This window comes from Meles meles, chromosome 20 (genome assembly GCF_922984935.1).
Source record: "Meles meles chromosome 20, mMelMel3.1 paternal haplotype, whole genome shotgun sequence".
Taxonomy (NCBI): Eukaryota; Metazoa; Chordata; class Mammalia; order Carnivora; family Mustelidae; genus Meles; species Meles meles.
In genome coordinates, this window is record NC_060085.1 from 3,022,071 (window position 1) to 3,041,513 (window position 19,443).

The 19,443-nt window shown below is 61.9% G+C and overlaps 1 protein-coding gene across 1 annotated transcript in view; it reads right to left on the reverse strand.

Annotated features, from left to right (window-relative positions):
• SH3GL1 (SH3 domain containing GRB2 like 1, endophilin A2) overlaps window positions 1-19,443 on the reverse strand; it is a 29,677-nt gene that overhangs the window by 5,397 nt on the left and 4,837 nt on the right. The gene's annotated exons all lie outside the window — the stretch shown is intronic.

A 19,443-nucleotide genomic window follows, 5' to 3' on the forward strand; every position in this document is an offset into this window, starting at 1 on the left:
AGGCCAGACTATGCTTTCCAGCCACGTCCACTGCCAGGGCGGCTGCTGAAGGGGTGCGCCCTCCGGGATGGCTTCCCAGGGGTGCGGCTGACAGCAAGGTGGGTGGCCCGGGGAGGGGGGAGTAGGGGTGGCGCCTCCTGCTGGAAGCCTTCCCTGGTCACGCCTCCCCCTCAACGGCCCATCACCCCCGCAGACCCGTGTGGGGCCAACCACAGCTGGTGACATTCTCTCTCAGCGCTCAGGCGCCCACACCCGGACAGCGATGCCATGGCTCGGCTCCAGCTGTGGGGATGAGGTTCACCAGAATAACTCTCTGCTCAGGGATCACACAGCTCCCTTTCCCGCACTGAATTCCTGTCTCTTTGGGAAGGAATCCTGGAACCCGGGGGCCAGCACTTCCCCAAAACACATTCTCCCTGGGCACCTCTGGGAAGTGAGCCAGTGTGCGGTGGGGAGGTGGTTCCGCAGCTGAACGGACGTGCGGATGACGCAGGCCATCGCTCTGTGCCCCCCCCACCCCCCGATCCGGAGCAGACAGGGTCTGTGCGCCAGTGGGTCGGGGTTTCTACTTGGCTGACCCTGGGAGTCAGGAGGGGCCCCCAGCGCAGGCGAGCGGTGAGGCCGCCGCGGTGCGGGGACAGGAAGGAAGCAGGGCTGGTGCAGGGTCTGCCTGGTGACTGTCGCCACCTGCCGTGGCTCAAGCCATGCGCCATCCTCTAGGGGACCCGGCAGGACAGGCAGGGGCTGCCCTGCGGGCTCCTGCTAGTCGCTCCAGAAGTAAAGACCCTGGTCACTCCCTGGGCCATCACGGGGCGTTCCACTTTATTTCGTGCGACAGTTTCACTTCTTTTGATGACGGTAAAACAGGACGTTCTCAAATTCAGTGGTTGCCAGAGAGGGAAATGAGTTCACCGCCTGACGTGAGACGGGACTCTTCTGGTGAACTGGAGGGAGTTGAAGTGTAAGTGCTCAAAACCACATCTTCCGGGGCCCCAGGACGACGGCCCGCTCGGTGCAGGCGCGGGGCACACAGGGAAGGTGGCGCAGGAGCCACAGCCCTCCCCTAACCGGAGGGCAGGGGCAGACCCTGAAGGCTGGGGAGGGGGCGGGCATGAGGGGCGCCTCCCCGCCTCCCCAGAGCCCTCAGCTCCGCAGGCAGCATGTGTGGGGCTCGATTTCTCAGGCCGTCCCTGCACCCGGGCACACAGGAGGGCATGCGGGGTCCCTACTCATCTCCCTTTACCCCTCCTGGGAGCTCCGGGCTCAAGGCCCTCACAGAGCAGACGACCATTCCCCGCATCCCTTCTCGTCAAAGCTCAGAGTCTTGGACCGGCACAAACGGATGAAAGGATGACAAGGGGCCAAGAGGAAAAAGGAAAAAATCAAAGAAGTCATGTGCTGACTGTAGCAACAAAGGGCCGCGGCTCTCAGTGGGGGCCTCGCCAGGGCGCAGACCGTGCCCAGCGGAGAGGGGCCCGAGCGGCCCGTGGGAAGAGCTGCAGGTGTGGGCAACAAGCACGCACCTTTGGGCAGGAGGAGCAGGTGTTGCTAGGGACCGGGGCCTCCTGTCACCGAGCAGCCAGCCGGGGAGGCTCAGCAGCTGGGATGCTGCCTGGGTGGAGGGGCTGGGAGGGTCCCAAAGGGCCCTGCCCATGGGGAAGGCCAGATCCCGACATTTCGTTCCGGCTCAGGAAGAACGCACACACATTTTCAGATCCAACGAGCGCAGCAGACGCCCCCTCGGAAATAACCTGTCCCCCGCCCCCCCCCCCCAGAACCTGCACCGCACCCGAAGCTCCCCTCCCACATGCCCTCGGCCGGACTCCCTACAGCCCGATCCTGCTCCTGCGCGGGGCGGGAAGAAACAGGCGTGGTGCCTGGTGGGGCCCCTCTTCCTCTCCACACCTGAGAACGGCCAGGGACACCCACGGGCTTCCAGCGTGGCAGGTCCCCCGCTGGCCGAGCCCCGCGTGGCCGTGGCCCTCCCCACCGAGCACAGGCAGAGAGGGTGGTGACCAGTGCCCACTTTCCTGCAGGGCCACGACCACGACAGTGGAAACCGCAGTGTCCCGGGCCCCACCAACTTCATCGGAGCCTGAATCACTGGCTCCAACCCCATAAGGGCCGCTGCTGAGAAAGTCAGGCCGGCGCCTCCCTGGAGCCAACATGAAGCCCAGCCCGGGCCAGAACCTTCTCCAGAACCCTGCCCCAGTTCAGGAGCCAGTCTGTGCCGCCAGCGGCCCCCACGGGGTGAGACCCAGGGCTGCGGAAGAGGCTGCCCGGCCGTGGGACCTGGTGGCGGCCTCAGAGGGGAGCTCCCCACGGCCCACCGGACGTGTCCCTGCTCCTTCTGAGACCAGCTGGAGCTCCTCGCCCCCTGCACTGGTGCTGCCTGCACGGTGGGCCTCAGGCTAGTGCTCAGTGACTGTGTCCACGAAGGGCTAGAGCAGGGGGTCTCTCCTGGGGGCCATCACCTGTATCTACGAGCCGTGCAGCCGCGTCCGCTGACCGCGCCCCCTGCGAACGAGGCACCTGGGAGACAAGTGAGCCTGGAACAGCGCCAGATCTTCACCCCAGCGCGCCTACGTGACTTCCAGGCACAAGGGTTGGCCTGTGGGCATCAGTAATAGACTGTCTGGGGGAGGGGCTGTTCTTTTGGAGACCCGTCATCATTCCAGACCTCTGGAGAGAAGCAGGGAATCGGACGGTCGGGACAGAAAGAGAACACGCAGCGGAAGGACCCACGAAAGGAGCGCAAGCCAGTGGGACAGCCGCACCGGCCTCAGGACACGGAAGGGCAGGGAAGCGGCTTTCGGGGGTGGGGGAGGATCATGGGGGGCTGGTCACCGGCAGGCATGTCCACGGTGGCCACATGGTGGCAGCTGGGGAAGCAGTGTGAATCCTGCGGGGCGGGAGGAAGCCAAAGCGGCCTCCGGCTCAATCGTCTCCGCAGGAAAACCGGACTGACATGCGCGACACGGAGAATGAAGGGGTCCGTCTGCAGGCTTGGTGACCTGGGCAGACCTGCTTTGACCATGCAAGGGTCTGAGAGAAAACAAGGCAGGGAGAGGAAGGAGGAGGAGGGGCGGAGGGAGCTGGCGCGGACGCACTAGGAGGAGGGGAGATGTGCAGGGCTGCCGCGTGTGTCCCTACTCAAGCCCTGCGCCTTGCGTCTGGGGGCCACTTGCGGCGCTCCAGGACCATTTCCCAGGGTAACACCGGAGGTCACCTGACCTCTCCTGGCCCAGGCTTCCCCTCCTGCGTTCACGTAGCTAACTTCTCCCTGCCTATCTGTGGGTGCCAGGATGACCTTTGCCACGCCAGGCACAGAGGGGGGGAAGCTGCTTGTCAGCACAGAACAGGTGACCGAGACCAGGGCCCCGGGGCAAAAGGGGCCTCAAGGATCTGGGCCCAGCCACTATGGCTATGGCCCTACACGAGCCATCTAAGGATCTGGGCCCGTGATCCTCCTGGCTCTCAGGTGTGAGCACAGCTGCTCCAGTTAGCAATGGCCGTCAGGATGGGGGTCGACCGGCTGGCACCAGCTAACGACCGCATTACGCCATGCCGGGTGTCTGAACAGGAGGGGGTACAGAAGGAGCACGAGAGTCTGACCTGGCCTTGGGGAGCACCGCTCTGGCAGGGGAGATGAGAAAGTCTGACGAAACAGCAGGGCAGTACAGAGAACACGTGAGAGTCACAAAGGAGGGGTAAATATGTCCACAGGGGAGCGGGCTGTGGCTCCGAGGGGACCTGAAGGGCAGGGCCCCAACTGGCAGGGCCGGGCCAGGTGGGGAGAGAGTTCTGGGTTCTGGGTGAGAGGCAGGTTTGGGGCACAAGGGCTACAGCTCCTGGCCGACAGGACGCCAGGCGGTGTGTCGTACAGGCAAGAGGGTGCGGGGACCAGCTGGCCCATTTGACGGATGAAGAAACTGAGGAGTAAGAGACCATGGAAATGTAAGTGGAGGACGCGGGTGCTGTGCCCAGACCTGTCGGACTTGCCAGTCCACCTGCACTGTGTCCTGCGCTGGGGGAGGGCGGTGGTAGGATGCGGGGGAAGCCTGCGGCCCACGTGGGCCTCCAAGGGCTTTGGGGAGGGGTCAGAATGCCGCGTGCGCAATGCCTGGACACGGGAGGCCCCAGGAGGCAACAGGGATGATCCCGGGCAGAGCTGAGACATTCCTGAGCCAGGGTGACGGCACAGGGATGGGAGGGGAGGGGATGGAACCCGAGGACAGACACCCTCCCTCCAGATCCCTTCCAACTCCACCCGCCCTCCCTGCCGCGTCCTAACATCTGGAAGGCTAGGAGCCAAACGCTGCAGAGCAAACCCCTCTAGTTTCCATCACGGTCTTCGGTCTCGTGACACCCCGTCACCCAGCTCTCCGTCCTCGCCCTGTGCCCCCGGGCCCCCATCTGAGGGAGCGCCGGCACAGACATGAGCTGCTGTGCTCTTGGGCTAACAGGCTCCCTCTCCGGAAAGGCGGGGCGAGGCGAGCATGCTTCTGGGGAGGTGGCGTGTGGGGTGCACTGACTGCCCCAAGCCGCCGCCTCTTGATGCATCCGTCCCCACCCAGGAACCCCCAGCGGCCCCTGGCGTCACCGGGACACTTGGGGAAACTGCCAAAGCCTGGGCCCTCGTGAGCCGTGGGAGGACGAGCTGCTTGCCGCCCAGGGCAGAGCTCCCCCGTGGCTCTGAGAGCAAAGGCCACGAGACGTGGGGCTGGGCCCCGGCTCTGGGGTGACGAGGGGGTGCCGGGGAAGTGGAGCCCGTGGGAACGCTAGCTGTGCCTGCACGGGTCTTCCTCCTCCTCCTGGGAGGAGCCGGAGGACGTGACGGAGACGTGTGAGCCAGACTGAGAGCTCCTGCCCCAAGCGCAACCCGTCTGTTACAGGTCCTCCGTACATATTTGGGAGGTGACAGAACAGGTCGCTGCCCCCACGGAAGGCAGGGTCGGGACAAGTCAGAACTCCCGAGGCATGCCGGGAGTCTGAAACTGCCCGGATTTGCCGGCACCTTCACGCCTCAGGGCGCACACCTGCTCTCCTCCCGGCCATCCCAACTGTGTTTTCCAGAAAGCAGCTTGGTGGAAGGGCGTGGTGGCAATGATGAACCGGGAAAAGTCTTGTGAGGTTCGGTGCCACGGGAAACCCGCCGGCTGGGCGCCATGGCCACCAGCTCAGGCCCCGGTGGGCCCACCTGCACCCAGACACAGCCCTGCACGCGGCATTACGGGGCTTCCCGGGGACGCCAGCTCTGGTGCCGAAGGACTGCGGCCTCTGAAAGCCCAAGTGTTCTCTCAGCAGAAGGCGGCGGTGGCCTCGATGCTGGCGCAGAAGCGGAAGCCGGAGGTCCCCCAGACTACAAGGCCATGCCAGCTGCTGGTGTCCCTGCCAGAGCGGGGCTGCTGTCATCTGGGGACAGAGCCAGCAAAGCTGTGGCGAGGAGCCGGGCAGGAGGGCCTCGGCCAGACCAGGCCCCTGAAGGCCGAAACCCCGGGGATCTGCTGCCACCCATAGGGCCGGTCCTTGATGTCACGTCCCGGGCTGGCTCGAGCCTCCCACAACCTGGCACAAATACAGCTCGGGACAGCGTGGCTCTCGGCTCCTGGAGATGAAGGATGGGACACTGGGCTGGCACGGGGAGGGAAACGCTGTGCTGCCTGGAAGGCGGCGAGCCGAACGGCCCACAAGGTCCCAACGGCCGCTGCCCTGCCTGGCCCACGCTGTCCGAATGCCAGGGGGGACCCTCAAGTAAGAAAACGCCTCCAGGTCACCTGTCTGGTTCACCCGAAAGTCAGAGCTGGCCACTGGGAGCAGCAACTGACCACTGGGAAGCAGGGACTTCAGGAGGAAGTGGCGAGGCAGACGGGACCGTCACCCAGTGACTCTCACGGCGGAGTGAGGAGCCAGATGACGAGGCTCCATGTGCTGCTGTCCCGGAGACGGAACACAGCGGAGGGACGCAGCGGAGGCCGGATATGGAGGCCCTGACCTCTGCTTCTGCAGTGCCGGTCTGAGTCCCGGCGGGGACAAGCTCCCACTGGGCAGACACCAGGACAGCTGTCCCCCTCGCCCCTCCCCGCTCCAGGCTAAGAAGGTTCTTCATGGACTCTGCTAGAGCCCAGTCTACCCAACCCCCCCCCCCGCACTGTCACGCCCCTGGCCCGCGAGGCCTACTATACCAGGGCCGCGCGGACGTCTGCAGCCCCCACGTGCCCCCCGACCCTGGCTCAGACTCTCCTCGGTCCTCCCCAGGACCCCGGGTAGCCTCTCCCCAGGTCTCCCTCCCTGGGCCTTGCTCCCACCTCCTGTCCAGAACCCTCCACGCGTCACGTTGGGGCCTGCCACCCTCTCCGGGCTCCCAACCCTGTTTGCACTGCGGCCCCCATGACTGCTCCCCTGTCCGCCACCGCGGCCTAGTCCCCGTGTGGAGTAGGGGCCTGGCTCCGGCGCAACTTCCTGTGAGAGTCCCCCAGGCCTTCAGAGCGCCCCGCATCCTAGCCCCGCATGCCGAGCATGCCATGGATCCCGCATTTCTCTCCGGCTGACAGCCAGCTCCGGGGGTGGGGGGACCCCGTGTGTCTTGCTTTCTGACCCAACCCGGCCCGCTGCATAGGTCTGCTGGACACCATCTGACTGGCTGGCCCAAGGCCCACTGAAGGGCGGACTCCCGCTGGCCCCTCTCCCCACCTGCAAAGGGCTGGCTCGAGAGGCGGCCTCTCCTCCCCCCTCCGGGTGTGGCTAACGGACAGAGGCGCAGGGTCCCCCGAAGGCAGGGAGAAATCCGAGGGCCCGAGGCTGCGGAGGAACAGTGAGGGGCGGAGCAGACACAGGCAGTTGAGAGGTGCCATTTCTTGTTGCTCCGGTCCCCGTTCCCGTATGTGATGGAGCCGGCCTCAGCCCTCTCAATTTGAGGGGAGCACCTTGCTCCTCCCTGCAGGGTGACTCAGCAGTCCCAGGAGACACAAGGAGCTCCACGTGGAGGGTGCGGGAGAGGGCAGGCTCCCAGCACTGGCCACAGGCAGGGATTTCCCCTCATGGTCCTTGTGGCCAGGAGCCAGGGGCTGAGCACCCTCCCCACGCACTGTGGGGGGGCAGTGGCCTAAGGTCCTGGGCGGGGTTCCTCCGGGGACCCTCCCAGTTTCCTTGTCCATGAAATGGAGTGTTGGCCCAAGTCCAACTGTCAAGATCAGCAATCCTGGGATTTCTATGAAGAAGCCAAGTTTCCCCAAAAGGAAGCACAGGCCACTTAACAGAACTGGTCCCTGCTCTCACCCATGGTTCCCCAGTTCCCTGGCTGATCTCACAGAATCTGCGGGAGGAAGTGGGCCCGCTGGGCGCCGAGGGGAGCCGGCAGAGGGGAGCTCAGGAGGGCTCAGACAGCACAGGGGACCTGTGGTCTTGCCGCCCTGCTGGCCCTTCTGTCACCCTGGGGACCGCAAGAGGAAGGGACAGAGGCATCCAAGACCTCCAGCAACCCTCTGGACCAGCTGTGGCCTCTGGGCAGGTATCTTGACCTTATAAATGGGACAACCGGGCCCCAGGATGTGCCTTGCCCAGGGCCAGGCAGCGTAGTGTGCCTGTGTCCACGGCAGGCAGGAGTCCCAGGAGAGTTAAGTCCAGCCCAACTCCAGAGGCTGGCCCCGCACTCTTCCGGCTTGTTCCTCGTTTTCAGAGGCCAGCTGGGTGTCGGGGGGTTGGGAGACGAGGGGCTGATTAATAAGGAACGTGGGTCTGCTGCAGACTGAGGCTGGCACTCGGGGAGGGCCGCAAACCGCAGCCCTCCCACCGGTGAGTGTGGAGCCATGTCTCAGGCCCTGTAAGCAGGTCGGGAGGACCTTACTTGCTCCTGGACGCCAGAGCAAGGCCCCGAGTTCAGAGCTGTCCAGGACTACTCTGAGATAACGGTGCTGGCCCTGAAGTTGAGGGCCAGCTTTGCCCTGAGCCTTCTGGAACTCCACACAATACCGATGGCTCAGGGGTAACAGGAGACCAAAGCTCCTAGAACACTACAGGGGCCTGTGCGATGCCAAGAGCACACTGGAGCCATTCGGGGGCCCACCGGTCTCCCTTACATAGACCCTGGCCCACGGCACGCTACTGCTCACCTCGGAGGAGCCGGGTGGGACTTTTTTCTCACCCTCCCGCTGACTGTGGCTCGGCCCAGAACACAGCCTGGGAAAGTGTGGAATCTGGGCAGCACCAGACTTGGCGGGGCTCAGGCTGTGAGCTCATTCTGCCTCCTCCCAGGGCGGGTGGAAGGAATGAGGCCTGCGGACCAGGGGACTCTGAACTGGGCCCGATCCCAGCTGGCGCCCCAGCTCCACAGATGGTTTTTTACCAACGACCGAGATGCTAGCAATTGCTCAAGGAACAGATCACCCCCGCGACTTGTGGTCGGGCTGAAATGCCTGGGTATGCGTACTGACCTCCTGGGTTCTGTCTTCTCATCGTGGGATGAGGCAGGAGGGCTGCAGGTCACACAACCGGGGAAGTCAACTTCAGATGAAAACTTGTAAAAAGAAACACCCAAGCCACAAACAAATGTAATACAGCCCAGGCCCGCCCGGCTTCACAACAGTGAGCGTGCGCTGAGCGGTGGCTGCTAGCGGCCAGGCCACGGTCTGGGCGGCAGAGCACAAGGGGTCTGCACCGGCACAGAGACAACAAGGGGGCCCGCAAACCCGTCCGGGGGCCACGGCAGAGCCGACAGAAGAGGAGCCCTTCAGGAAGAGACCCGAGATGCAGCTCGGAAACCCTGCCTGGCCTCCAGAAGGCACCGACAGAACGTCCATATCAAACACTGTGAGCACAGCCTACCACCCAAGAGGCTGGGCACCCAGACTAGAGTCTCAAGGAGGGGCATGTGTACCCCAAACACGACAAGCTAAGGCAATTCCCTGATCGACCTAAAAGCCCAGGGCCCCTGCCTCTTGGAACACAGATGCCTTCTCTCCGGTCTCTAAGACCCCTTCCATTTCTAAAGTCCTAACTTATGAGAAGCTGCCTCTTCCAGGAAGCCCTCCTGATTCTCCATCACCTGCCTCCTTACCCAGACGGAAGTGCTGTGGCCAGTGGTCACCTCTCCCATCACATTACCGGCACCTCCTCTCTCAAGTCCCTGCCCCCTTCGGACCACACCTGGGACCAGCTCACCTGGACTGTGTTTTCCGTTCTGTGAAGTCACCGGCCTCACTCCCACTGGGCTGTGCACTGGAAGTGGGCGGCCCCATCCCCGACAGGAAGCGCTTCGATCTGACCCCATACACCACTCCATGGCGGCGAGGCTCTGGGAGGGCAGCGGGCTCAGGAGCTGACTGGATGGCAGCTCGCCTCTGTATCCCCAACGTCCCTTCGTTGCCCACATGTGGGAAATTCAGGTCACGCTGGCAATCTGGCTGGAGGCCGCCAGTCCAACTCCCTGCTCTCCACCCAAGGTCTGCCCACAGCGGGCTCCTGCACCAGAGAGCCAAAGGTTGATGAAAGTTGTGAAGAAAAACAAAATCTGGGCGCTTGAGTGGCTCAGTTGGTTAAGCCATGGCCTTCGGCTCAGGTCATGATCCCAGGGTCCTGAAATCAAGCCCCGCATCGGGCTCCCTGCTCGGCGGGCAGCCTGCTTCACCCTCTGTCTCCCACTCGTGCTCTCTCTCACTACGTGCTCTCTCACCGTCTCTGTCTCCCTCTCGCTCTCAAACAGGAAAGGAAAGGAAAGGAAAAAAACGAAAATCAAAATCTGGACCAGTCAGGCCCAGACTGCTTCGTATTCAGAGGACCCCCCTCCTGGAGAGGCATGACTTCTCAGTAACAGGAACCCCTGTGAAAGCAACAAGTCTGTGGTTCGGGAGGACAGGACACTGGAGAGGAAGGCTGACAGCAAACAGCCTCTGAAGGCCGAACAGAAACACGCCAGACTGGAGCGGGGAGCTGGGGCGGCGCACACTCACGGCGCCGGGCATCACCGGGCAGGCAGGGCTCTGACGCGGAGCCCCCGGCCACAGCTCCAGCCAGAGGCGCTGAGAGGGTGCCGAGGAACGTGCCGTCACCTGGCGCTACTGCTCGCCTGTCCCATCAGGGCGGTGACAGCAGGCCTGTGTGACTCACGGCCACCAAGACCAGTTTCTTCAGGTGTGGCCACATCCGCTCCTGGGCAGGCGCTGACCCCGGGACAGCACATGGCGAGCAGCAGCCTCAGCACGGCAGACCCACCCCTGCTGTGGGTCAACGCCCGGCGCTGTGAGTGGGGCCAGGTGCTAAGTGCCAACGTTCTGTCACCCTACCCGGCCACTGTCCCCCTGCCCCCCTCCAGAGATACCAGCCTGGGTCAGCTGCAGAGCCAGTCTTGGAAAGCCAGAGCTGGAAGGAGTCTAGTCTCAGAGTCACTGTCCAGCGCCTCCGCACAGATGAGGACACCAACAGGGCTGAGGAGGAAGGAGCTGCCCGGGTAGGCAGGTCGTTCCCGGTGGGCACGGGGACAAACTGCCCCATCCCTCCAGCTGCCACCCACCCTTTAGTGACCAGAGCAGATGGGCCTGTCCTTCCTCGGGATGCATGGTCGTGCGCGTGCACACACGCACACACACAGCCATCGGCACTCATGCCCCAGCCCTGGGAAGCACCCAAGACCTGGAGGTTCCCAGGGACCTGCCGCAGGCCGCCGACGCCACTGCAGTTCCGGGGGCCTCTCTCCTCCCTCAGGGTCGATCTTTATTCCAGCAAGGCCACTTGGGACAGCCCGGTCCCACCTCCCTGCTCCAGGGCGCCCCGTCCCCAAACACGAGCTTCCAGCCGGCGGTGAGGTTACCATGAGGAGCCGGGAGGGCAGCGGGGGCCTGGATCCCGGCAGGTGCCTGGGTAACCAATCTCCGTTGAGAGAGTAAATAGACACACGTTGGCGCGCACACCCTGCCCTCCGGGAGCCGCTGGGGGGGGCGCTCTCAGCAGAAACACGCACCGCCTCTGCCTACCAGGCCACGACTGTTCGCAGGAAGGCGGACTCTGCTGAGCCTCTGTTTCTTCAGCTGCAGGCTGGGAGGTGGTGACATGTGCTGCGAGGCTCGGGTGTGAATGTGCTTTAAAACCTACAGACCGGCGGCGCCTGGGGGGCTCCGTTGTTAAGCGTCTGCCTTCAGCTCAGGTCATGATCCCAGGGTCCTGGGATAGAGTCCTGTGTGGGGCTCCCTGCTCGGCAGGGAACCGGCTTCTCCCTCTCCTGCTGCCCCTCCTCCCTGCTCATGTGCGCGCGCTCTCTCTCTCTCAGATTGTATTTACTGATTCGACGGAGAAGAAGTAGAGCGAGCGGCAGGGAGAGAAGCAGCAGCAGGTTCCCCGCTGAGCCCGGGGCCCGATGCAGGGCTCCATCCCAGGGCTCTGGGCTCATGACCTGAACCAACTTAACCAACAGAGCCACTCAGGCGCCTCCACCCCTCAAATGAATAAATAAAATCTTTAAAAAAAAAAAAGCCAAAACAACCCACAGACCATAGGAGCACGCCTGCTGCTCAGTGCGGGACAGGCCACATGAGGAAAGGCGGCCAGAGGGCTGTGTGCAGGCAGCTGGGGCAGCGTTCCACGGCTCGGGCAAGGTCCAGAAACAGGATCCACCATGGGCCCATACAGTGGGGTGAAAGGCTTCCCGGGGAGCCCTCCTGAGGGACCCGTGTCCCACACATGCATGACCACACAGAGCCAGGCAGGGATAAAAGCCACGTCCACAGCAGGCCGATCTGTTAGCTCTTCTGCAACAGAAACTCCGAGGGATCAGTATCGGGACCTCGACTCCAGAAAGCTCACGGCGCCAAGAATATCTGTTGACAGGCGGCTGTGATACACAATTCTTTGAGAGCGAGAGTGAGCAAGAGAGAGAGCGCGAGAGAGCGAGCCCGTGCAGGAGCTGGGGGCTGGGGGGGAGTGGGAGAGGGAGAAGCAGACTCCCTGCCGAGCAGGGAGCTCCACACAGGACTCCATGCCAGGACCCAGGATCATGACCTGAGCCAAAGGCAGACGCTTAACGACGGAGCCCCCAGGCACCCCTAGTTACGCCCACGCGCTCCTGGTTGCAGCACTTACGCTCTGCGAATGAGAGCTCACCCCCACAATTTGGGGACGGGGGCGCTTGCTGCATTTGCCAAGACGGCTCTGCTGCTTTGACTCATGGGACCCCCCCAGCAATGCTTTTCTGTATTTTGCAGGAGAAAAAGAGCCCTGCCTCCCCACCTGGTGGCCTCCCCGCTCTGCTGTCACCCCGTGACATGTCTGGCCTCGCTGCTTCTCAAGCTGGGAGCCGTAAGAGCACTCAAATCCCTCCCCACCTCGTGATGCCCACCTAGCAGCCGGGGCCGCCTCCCAGCACCCAGGGCCGCCTCCACTTCCCGGGAAGGACAGAGCCCACTGACACATGGTGTCTGGGCTCCAGGATGAGGGCGGAACGATTGCAACAAGGCAAGCCAGCAGCCCCGAGGCTCCCGCACTCGCTCTAGCCACCCATCTAGAAAGCCCTGTGTGCTCTTTTGCTTTCTTCCTCCCACGTCCAAATGCAAAGCCGGCATCCAGGGTCATCACCTCAGGAATCATCCCTGGTTTCTCGCTGCCAGCACTGGTCATAGGACCCTGTGTTACTGTATCAGCCCTGTTCCAATCACTGAGTCACCATTCGTGTTTGGGACACTCTCCAGCCCGGAGCTGATCTGCTCTGTCAGGATGGGGATGAAGATTTGGGGTCAAAGTGGGAAGGTCAGATTTCCCCCTTTTGAAAAGGTTGCCCTATTCGTTCAACAGTTCATTATATGTGCCAAGTATAGTAGGGGAAAAAAGATTAATAAAACCACACACAAAAAAGATTAATAGAAGGGACTCACAGGGAGAAGCCACTTCCTCCTTGCGGGGAGAGAACCAGGGACGGTTCACAAAGGACACGACCCTGAACTTGGCTTTGAAGGATAAACTGATGCAGAAAGGAGAGGAGGATATGATGTGAAGAAAGGCACAGACAAGGGGACATGGAATCTGAACCCATGCCGAGGACAGAGGAGCTGAGGGCTGGCAGGGAAACAAATGCTCTCGAGGGGTCCTGAAGTGTCCCTCTTAGAGACGGGGTGGTCTGGTCTTTAAGCAAAGAATATCTAGTGTGAGCTCCAGGCTCTGCGATGGGAAGAAAGGGGTCCTTGGACTCCAGACCTGCCAACTTCCTTCCACACAGCCAGCAGGAGCCGGTGACCCTCCTGCGGTGTTTCCTGCGAGGTGCCGCCCTGAGGGGCAGGTGCGCAACAGTGTTTTTGGCATAAAACCTGAACACAGCGCCGGTTTTCAGGTTCATGTTAAACAATGGTGGCGGAAGACTTCCTATCAGTCAGCTTTTAAGTCACCGAGGTGGGATCCAGGAACCAGGGAGTGCCTTCCGCAGAGCCCTTTGGCTGAAGACGGCTGTTGGGGGGGAACTGCTCTCAGCACGGTGACCCAGAAGTCGACTTGGCGAAGTGACCTGGTCCTATTTTTCTGGCTGACTGTGGCCGTCAAGTTGGAGGCGAGAGCTAAGGGAGGATAAAACACCCGAGCACGCGTGCACACACCCCCACTCTTGAGGAGGAGCGGAAAACCTTTATCAGGACAAGGCTTTCAGACAGTGCAGACCTATGGCGCAGCAACGAATCACGGTAAGTTCAGTGACAGACAGCACAGAACGTTAAACGACAGGACGCCAGAACGATACAACCACAAATCTTAAAGAGGTGAGAAGTCCGACACAGATCTCACCGGGCCAAGTCCAAGGTGTTGGCAGGGCTGCATTCCCGTCTAGGGGCGCTGGGGGTCTTGGTGCCTCTCCTGGCTTCTAGAGTGGCCCCTAGCCCTTGGCTGTGGTCCGTCCTATCCTCAAAGGCAGCCAAGCAGACCTGCCACACTCCCTTCTCCCCGACCCTCTCCCTCTCACCACAGAGGCGACAGGAACCTGGCTGTAAGTGCCCTGATCCCTAGACGGGGCCTGCTGGGTCAGTTCTGAGTGATCTCTGCACCTCCAGGTCCACACCCCGGCTCCCGTCAGCAAGCCCCCACGCCAAGGCAGCACACGGACAGGTTCCACGGAGCAGGGCGAGGCCCCCTGCCCGCCACAGGAAATGCGGGAGGGCCTCGCCACCCGTCCATAGCACTCCTGTTCTAGAAAGTTGCCGCAAACACTGAGCTGTTGAATAGGAACCCACTGCTCCTAGGGGAAACAATGGGGTTAGGTTCTTGTAAGCCTCTGGCCACAGCTGATCAATATATAACCTTGTTGTCACATGTGTTTGTTTCAAGACACCGTATCTAACACACGCTGTTGACTCATCGACACTGAACTTGGCCAGCAGCGCCATAACCCCCTCATGACCGAAGTTCATCGGACACATGGGTTTCCTCCGTAAGGAACAACACGGTCTTGTACTTGGGAACGCGAGCCGGCCCTGTAGCTCTGGGCTTGGGGCCGTTTCAGACAGCAAAGTCACCCACAAAAAGCACAAAAATGCAAAAAAATGTGGCATTTAACAATACCACAAGGACACTGGTTATCAGTTCGAGCTGAACACAAACGCAGGGCCACTTTGTCCCCCCCCCCTCAGCTGGGAGCAAGCACACGGGGAGACTCAGAATTGTCTGCGCCTCGGCACAGGTTTGCAAGGACTGCTAAGTGCCCCGAGTGCTGACTTGGGGGCTACGAAGAGATCCCAGCAGCCGGGGAGCATGCACACGCAGCATCTCCCACCAAGGAGCCTCGACGGTACATGTCAGCGCGAGTGGCCCTTCGCAACAAGGCTGGATGCCAGGTGCTTTCTGCAAACTCGGCCTCCCCGCGGAGAGCAGAACTGAAAACTAAGCTATTGAGGAGCTGACAGCTGATGAACAAATGAATCCTGGGAGGAGGACGTGGGGCAGAGAGAGGGCTCTGGGTGCCGGCTGCGGCTGCAGGCCTCCCTGCTTTATCCAAGGTCTGTGTACCCCCCAGGCCGGGGAGCCTCCGCCCAGCCCACTCAGTGTCCTGGCCAGGGCCCCTGGGCGGTACCGCAGAGCACACTGGAAATATCACCCTTATGAGTGTTCAGACACGTGACTCCCATCAGCTTTGGGCCCAGGACTTCAGGTCATGCAAACTGACGATTTTTTTCCAAGCTGCTACCACAGAAAACCTATGCGGTTACATTAAATGAGGTCTAATCTGGAAAACCTCTCAGACACATGCCCAAGGGGACACCTGCAAGAGCGCTCACGGCCACACAGTTTGAAAGAGCAAAGACACGGGAACATTGTAAGTGCCCCCCGGCAGGGGATGGTGAGATCACGCCAGGGAAGGCCATCCAGTGGAGCACTGAAGCCAGAGCTACCCCCGTCCGTGCGGCGAGCGGCTTTTTCTGCGTCTGAACCACTTCGTGACACGACAACAGCAGCAGGGATGCAGCGCGACCGTACGCGGACACAAGTGACATTAGCTGGGTAACAGGTATCAGCAAACGATTATCGACAACGCACGGAGGGGTCAATGTACCCAGATTAATGGTTACGATGTAAGGACGTGATGAACGATAAGGAATACTAATACGAGCAGCCACCGCCTTACCAAGGTACCTGAGAAGTGATGTACTCTCGACAGCACCCCCCAGGCACCCCAGCGCTGACTGGCTCGGGGCCTGCTGAGCGTGCCGGGAGCTACCCCAGTGACCTCGGCAAGGTCGACCCTGGGGCTCTGCCGGAGAGCCTAGCGGACTCCTGGACTCCAGAAGCACGACGGAGGCAACTGGGCAGAAGGGCCTTCTCCCCGCTCTCCTGAACCAGCACACTTCCCTCCTGCGTCTGCGGCCCCGAGACTCCAGAGCCCGCCTGTCCATGGTGCTGGGGGCAGAGCAGGGGACCCGCTGTGGGAAGCGCAGGCTGGGACAGAGGGCACTCAGGGGCCCCGAGACGAACGGCTCAGATTCCTCCGCCATGAAGATGTCCCATGCCGAAGCTGGGGGACAAAGCCATCTGGATTCCGGGGTCCAGGACCTCCTCATAGCCCAGCTCAACATGGGGCACCCCTTGCACGCGTTTCAGGGCCCTGACCCAGACACCCACTTGGCGGTCAGTGGGGAGCTGCAGCGGCTCCTACGTTCCACAAAGATGGGGGAAATGCTGCATTGTGCAGGCCAGAAAGCAGCGGGAGACAAGCCCACAGCGAGGGCTCTCACTCTCAGGAGCTAAAGGTCAACCCTAGACCAGCCGGGTTAGATTCAGAGATGAACAGACCCCATCCCCGCTCCCTCAGCTGCCCTCCTGTGAACCACACACGCTGGCCTTGAAGGGCCGACGCTGGGTGTCCGCTTCTGGACAGTCACGGCTCTGATGGGCCAAGGCCTTCAGGTTGACAGATGCCTGCCTGTCTGCCCGTCGGCCCCTTGGCCCCCAGACAGCCGTGGGGCCTCGTCCTGGGAAGCTGAGTGGCAGGGGCCAGAGGGAGACTTGGGGGCAAAAAGGAGCAGGAAGTTTCCAGTTTCCTTCCCACGGGGCTTCCTAAGACTGTGGATTGCTGCTCGATCCTGGGGCTGAGACCCTGAATGACAGGAAGTTCATCATTCGGCTGCTGCACTTGAGAGAAAGTAGGGCTGGGTAGAGGGGTGCTGGTGAAAAAGATGTGAATTAAGGGCCCGGCCCCGGTGAAGGCTGGGGACTCCCCCGAGAGTACCGACGGAACCAGGCACTTACTCTCAGGCCAGTCGAAAGCCACGGGAATAATCTCTGAGTTTTGATTTCTTAGTTTTAAACGAGCCGGACCTGCTCCTGATGGAGGGCTGTTAGCCACTCTGCTTCCCTGGGGTTCTGCCTAGGCCTGAGCAGGAGCCACCCCCAGGGACACGGCGGGCGGCCACTGTCACTGGACTGCCCCACTCCCACCATTTCTGACCACTTGGCCAGCAAGCGATGGCCCAGGGGGCCCTGGGCCTGTCACAAGTCACCAGGCAGCCGTGCTCCATCAGGAGCTCAGGTGTGACGGGCAGAAAAGCACGCTCTGCTATACGGGAGTATCTGGCACACGGCACGTGGGCGGGAGAGCAGTCAGCTGCTCCGCACACGGAGAAGACTTTCCAGTGGGCGGCCCCGGGCGAGGGCAAGGATAAAGGGAGACACAAACAGGGCTTTACAGGGCACACAGGAAGTGGACGGAGAGACCAGGTTGGGATGCGGAAGGTGAGGCTCAAGGAACAAGGCAGTGCAAGGCGGCCCGGCCGGCCGGCAGACCGGTCAGACCGGAGTGCGCCACCCGTGCAGGGAAGAGGTGGGATTTGAAACTGGGACCAGGCGGGGCTCCAGGAGGTCCTGAAAGCCAGGTCAGCTGGGGATGTTCACACTTCCCGCCCGTCCCAGGCTCAGCTTCCTCCGGGCGCGCTGACACTACACCTCTGGCATCTGCACCCGCCGCCCGGGACGCAAGCATCTGCTCACTAGTGTGCAAACATCCTTCTGTCCGCCTACCCATCCAATACTTACTGAGTGCCCGGGACCGGCCAGGGACGGGGCTCAACGGGGCACACAGCAGTGGCAGAACCACAAGGGCCCTGCCCACAAAAACTTAGGATCCAGCGACAAAGACGCCAGTCTTGGTCCTCGAACGGGAATGCAGCCATGCAGGAGTCGCAGAGATGGGAAGACAGGGGCTCTGAGTGCCCGGGGGCTGGGGAGACGCCGTGGAGGCTGAAGGGACACGTGGAAGGTGAACTGAGGTTCACCTTCCAAAGGCCCGTAGGGCTGCCGAGCCCGGGAGAAGAGCCCGCGCCCTCCGTGACACTCGGTGGACCCCTCGCATGGTTGGGCTGGGAAGACACTCCCCACGACTGCGAGCCCTGCTAGGACAGGGGCCGCTGGGCGGATGGTCTCGGGCACCGGGTGAGAGGCCACTGGTGGGCACCACCGGCGGCGCCTGATTCCCAGGTGTGGACTCTGGGCAGCTGCGCAGTGACCGATGCTGAGTCAGGTCCTTTGGAGGAAATCACACTTCAATTTTCCTGCTGTGGTTGGGAGTCTCTACATGACCCCGCTCTCTGGGCCCAGTCAGCAGGTTTTTTTTTTCTCGGAGCTGAGCGGAAAAGGAAGATGGAGCTGTCCTCTGGGATCCTGGGTTCGTGGAACCCTGGTTACTGCCTAACAGGAAATGAGCGGAAATGTACCCAAACTGCAGTGCTCAGTCGAAGCAGCTGCCAAATCGAGTCCTGTGAGCGGCTGGGGGGAGGGGGGTTGCAGCGGTGGACAGGGACAGGGCAGGGAGGAAGGGGGGGGATGGGAGAGGAGAGGGGGAAGCGGGGAGGGGAGAGAGGAGAGAGCAAAGAGGAGTGAAGACAGCAACCAGCTGCTGCTCATCTGACACAGCCCTCCAACCAGCTCGCCAGGGACAGCTTTGAAAAGGAACCCGAGAAAGCCACCCCTGACATTTCAGCAGGCAGGAAAAGCCATCGGGGTTTGAGTACAAAGGTAAAGACCCCTCAGTGGGCCGCAGAGCTCCTAGGGTAGAGAAGGTCTGTTGCTGGAAAGCTTCAGCATCAAACCATCCTACAGCTCACACGTCTCCCCCCACTCCCCGGCCACCCCGCCCTGGAAAGCAGGAACAGAAGACTACTGCACTTTCCTCCAGCCCCCGCCCCCCGCCCCCCGCAACTTGCCACGGTGCCAAAACGTGCACCACACTTGCCTCCAAACCCCAGGGAGGAAGCTGGTCACAGGGCCCGTACTAAACACTAAGTTTCCCCAGACTGGATCGGTTTCCAATAATGGCAACAACGGAAGAGGAGGAGAAGGGCTGAGATGGGCCAGGGCAGAACTGGCCTATGTCCTTGGGTCAAAGGCCCTGGGACGCACACGCCAGAGGCAAAGGGCAGGTCTGAGTAGGCCGGGATACAGCGCCAAGTGTTTCCTCCGAGGAAAAGAAATCGAGCAGATGCCTGTATCGACACCTGAGGGGCCAACCGGTGCGCTCGGGCCCGCGCACATACTAAGGTCCAGGGGGCTTCGCAAAGGGAAGGCTGGGGGCGGAGGGGTGTGCAGGGAGGAACAGCACCACACGCCCGGTTCGCTCGCTAAGTTCTGGGGTCTCAGGAATGTGGCAGCCCCCCATGTCTGAAACTGAACAGGGAGACACTACGGAATCCCTAACCTCGCAGGCCATCATTCAGCGGCGCGCGGACTGTAATTAAGCACCCTGTGGGCTCTGCCCTCACGCGGCGCCAGACAAGCAGGGAGCAGAGCACCCAGACGCGCTGGCAGGTCTTTAATAAACACAGGGCTCGGAGTCAGAGCGGAACTTGCCACCTCACGTTTGGCAGACACGGGAAGCCGAATCAGAGCAGGGTGCCCTCCTGGTCCTGGTTCGTTAACAAGAATACGCAGGATTCTGCTTGGCTACAGAGCGCCTCCAGGACTTTGAACGGCGGGTCCTGGGAAGGCGGTTGGGCG